Here is a 4,578-nt window from a genome sequence, read left to right as displayed (position 1 = left end):
GAGAACGAGAAAGAGTTGAAAAGGCCTAAGCCTTAGTGGCTAACCTCAACAACATAGACTTAGGCAAGCCTTAGTGGCGAGCTGAACCACGAGATAAATCATTGTGTAACTGTGTGCTTGCTTTACATTCTTATGATTCATATTATTGTTGAGGTGATTTCTAGAGTTTGTGGCCGATATACTTGTGTGTGGTGTTCCTACCATTTCTTGCTGTCGATCTGTATTCTACACACCTGCAGGACCTCAGTAAACTATTGGATTCAAGTTTTCTTGCACCGATTTTGAATTATATCTTGAAGTTGTATGCAGGTGCGGCAGTGCCGCTGTTCTAGCTCGGCAGTGCCCTGGGCATAGAGCAGCGGTGCCGCGGTTTGAATTTGACAAAAGTTCAAGTTTTGTTTTAACATGCCTATTCACCCCCTACAGGCTAACTAGAGATCCTACACCCATGGAGAAGGCTGCGGCGGATCCGCGCGCTGGAGAAGGCCACGGCGGGCGGGAGGTGCGGTGGAGAGGGAGAAAGAGACGAACTGCCGTGCTTTGGCATGGAGGAGATGACGGTCGGCGGAGCGGAGGTGCGATGGAGAGGGAGGCGTAGTGGAGAGAAAAGAGCGGTGGAGAGCGGGGTCGCGAATAGCTATCGCGGTGCTGCAGTGAGGTGAGTTTTTTTTTTAATGCTTCGTTGTGGAAGCCAGCAAGTAGAACTCTGATAGTAGAGTGATTACATACGGATGACACGAGTCACCGACCGTCTCAGGGCGGACTACAACAGTATGGGAGCAATGTGTCCCCTTCGTATGTTCTACTGCCAGGAACCGTATTTCTGTAGAATACGATTGTTGCGACAGCGCAGCACAATTGAGACCTCGCTCAACGTAGTTCTAGCTGGAAACACAACTGAACTCACTTAGTAGATAGTACACTGTACAACTGTACTGCTGACTGACAAACTGTGCTGAGGTTACTCCATACCTTTTTGATCCTCACTTTTTTTTTTGTTCGCTTTGTGGAATACTCACTTCACCTATAAAAATGTGGCGCAAAATCAAGAAGTCTTCCATTTTCTAAAAAAAATCTAAAAAAAAGGTAAAATGCAGAGGTTCGTTAACTTTTAAAGGGGTGCCATCTAGGTCCATCAACTCTCAAACTGTATTTTCGGATCCCTAAACTTTTCAAATGGTTCACCGGAGATCCATACCCCATCGTTTATATTTGTATTTTGTAGAAACCACCCTCTATTTCTTTTTTCTTTACACACTTAGCCCTCTCCGTCCTCCAGCCACCGCGCACTCTACTGCTCCGGTCCTTCGATTGGTTGCTCCATCGATCTTCATTGAACAGCGGCCACGACTCCCTCATCAGTAAACGACTCCCTCATCAGTAAAGCCATGGCATAACCCCACACGAACGCACCAGCCAAATCTTGCTCGTCCTGCCCTACCAGGCGGCTGACGGCGCTAGTGCTGCCGCTCTCAGGGACGACCACGACGCCGGCGTCCAGGCCGTACCCAAGGAGAAGCGAAGGTGGAGTTTTCGACGCCCGGCGGCGTCGCCCGGCCTATGTCGGCGGCCAAGGACGCTGTACAGGGCCACCTCGAGCCCTACGGCTTCCTGGAGCTGCGGATGGACCCGGACCAGCACGCCGTCGCCGTCACAATTGCCACCGCCGCAGGAGTTGGTGCGTGGCCACCTAGTGCGGCGCCAGGCCAGCCACACCATGTGCTGCATGCAGACGCTCGTTGTTGTTGCAATTGCCACCGCCACAGGCGGTGGTGCGTGGCCACTTTGTGCGGCGCCAGGACAGCCACACCCTGTGCTGCATGCAGGCGCTCGTCCCCACGCAGAACAGGGTGTGCGTCCGGATGCTCGAGGAAGAGAAGCTCGTCCGGACGCCACGGACGACGCTAACTCTGCGCAGCTCACCGCACCACCCCTGCTGGCACCAGCAGGTATGTGGCGATCCATACGTTCTTGACACTTGACGCCGCTGTGCCGCACGGCGTCCAAACGAGCTTTACCACAAGATCTCGTCAACGCCGTCCGCGCTTACCGACGCCAGTGTGCACACATACAGCGGCTGGCACGACGACTTCTCGTTCGCCACCACGCGGGCCAGCCCGTACCGCTACGCCTTCACGCCGTCCAGGCAGCAGCAGCACGACGATTGCGCAGACGATAAGCCCGCGGCCGACCACCAGCTAGCTGTTCGTGCCCAACTACATGGCCGTATCGTCGTCGTCGCGGCAGCGGCTGTCGGTGTCGTCGTTGTAGTCGGGGCATCGCTGGAGGCGCAGGCGACGCCAGGCGCGTGCGGGCTGGAGTCGAGGTACGACCCCATGCGCGTGCAGCGGTGCCCGTCGCAGGCCACCGTAGCAGGTCCAACGTCCAAGATCAGGCGGTGGCAGCTGAGCGGCACAAATCCAATGACGAGCGCGCAACTCTAGAACTCACGTCGTCATGCATGGTCCTGTGTGTTCATCCATTGACAAGCGCAACACTAGAACCCACGTCATGCATGCTCCAGTGTGTACGATCGGTGGCAGAGTTGCAGCTGGCGGCGCCGGTGAGGAAGGTACCGTGTTTGGGACCTGTCTTGCCATCGATCCCACGTGCTCGCTGTGCTCCCCAGGCGGGTGTGTGGCTGCACGCCGCCGTGCATGCTCACTGTGCTCTCAATACTCTGGCCGCAAGACAGAGAGGGGTAAGTGTGTAAAGAAAAAAGAAATAGAGGGTGGCTTCTATAAAATACAAATATAAACGAAGGGGTATGGACCTCCGGTGAACCACTTAAAAAGTTTACACTAGTAGAGAAAGTAGTTGTACTCCCGGTTCTCAACCCCCTTCAATCCCGGTTTTGAAACCGGGAGCACGAATCCAGGACTAAAGGGCCCCTCCTTTAGTCATGGTTCCGCGCCCGGGACTAAAGATCCACCTTTAGTCCCAGTTGGTAATACCAACCGGGGCTAAAGAGGCCTCCCGGCCTGGCCACGTGGGCCGACCATTTAGTCTCGGTTGGTATTACCAACCGGGACTAAATGTTTTTCTTTTTCTTTTTTTTTGTTTCTATTTTCAATTGATGATTCGTTTTGGTTTTCGAATAGGTTTTCGAATACGCATTCTACGCTGCTAATAATATACATATTCTACACGTTTATAATGTTCGAACATTTTGTACAAACTAAAGTATGAAACTAACGTATATATTACATGCATATATATATTGTACGTTATTTTATGTACATATAATATGTGTGTGTATATATATATATTACAAATAAAGCTTGCATTGTATATTCTATCATATCTTTGGGATAACAAATTCACTCCATCTGGTTTGGCTTCCATGTTTCGTTCACGTCATTGTAGAACTCGCCGACGGGGTTTAGGACCTGGTCATTAAGAAATCCTGCTGTGGTCTCTTGAATTGCTTTCAGTTGGTCACGTCGTATGACTTTTTTCTTCAACCATAGAGTTTTCAATAAAAGTTAAAGGAAATATATATATATATATATATATATATATATATATATATATATATATATATATATATATATATATATATATATATGTGTGTGTGTGTGTGTGTGTGTTGGTCACGTGATTACTTATATATATGAGCGATAAAAGAAATTATGAATATATTTATATAACTTACTTTGAGGTTCTCTTCAGGAGTTCTTTTTGAGTACGCCATGATAAACTCGCAAACATAGTATCCGCAGTAGTTGTTCCCCTTTTCTTGCCTCAGAACCCACTTTTACGAGAAAAAAGATCCGGTGAATTAAAAGCATGCATGGTGTTAATTGAATTATATATATATAAATGTAGCTAGTACTTACTTTGTGTGCGATTACATCCAGTGGCGCTTTGCAATGTTTCATATGGTGTTCCTCAATGAAACTTTTCCAAACACTACACCCAATAAAATAAAAAATTAATTTGGCCTTTAATAATTGTTGCAGTTAAGAGATCGGGGTATATATAGTTGCTAGAGAGACCAAATTACCCTTGGATAATATCTATCATGTCTTGGTACTCTATTTGCTCTTTTCTTAACGAGTCTAAGATGCTCAACCGACTATTGGCCATATCGATGACCATCAATATCCAGTAATTGCTGCATATATTTTTATACACAAATATGATCGATATTAACTAGAGTCAACATATATATATATGGGAGATAGCTTAGCTAGTAAGCAAATAATTGAACAAATGTCCATATGATCGACATTAATTATTTAACACTCAATTGAAGTTGTAAAGAGTATGTCCTTGTTTTGTTGGTTCACTAAGAACCTAATGAGATTTTTCTCGAGTTCAGATTTCCATTGAGGCGGGGCATTAGGGTGTTTGAATACGACATATGGATCAACGAAACCAACATCATTATCCTTTCTCTTTCTGAGTTCTGTCATCTCATATCTGCATATATAAAAATATAGTGTGAGGATATATAATTTATATATATACATGTAGCTTTATATATATACACTTTAATAGTAGAAAATAATCACACTTACAGACAATAGCAGCTAATGAGACTTTTGTCGAGAGAGTCCAGGTGGCATAGTTGGT

At 46.8% G+C, this 4,578-nt stretch overlaps 1 pseudogene; it reads left to right on the top strand.

The window, feature by feature from the left end:
* Positions 1 to 545: 545 nt before the first annotated feature.
* On the top strand, positions 546 to 2,444 carry LOC136488381 (protein IQ-DOMAIN 19-like; annotated as a pseudogene).
* The last annotated feature ends 2,134 nt before the right edge of the window (positions 2,445 to 4,578 follow it).

Source organism: Miscanthus floridulus, chromosome 10 (genome assembly GCF_019320115.1).
Source record: "Miscanthus floridulus cultivar M001 chromosome 10, ASM1932011v1, whole genome shotgun sequence".
NCBI classification, from domain to species: domain Eukaryota; kingdom Viridiplantae; phylum Streptophyta; class Magnoliopsida; order Poales; family Poaceae; genus Miscanthus; species Miscanthus floridulus.
This window is presented reverse-complemented; position numbering and strand designations above follow the sequence as displayed.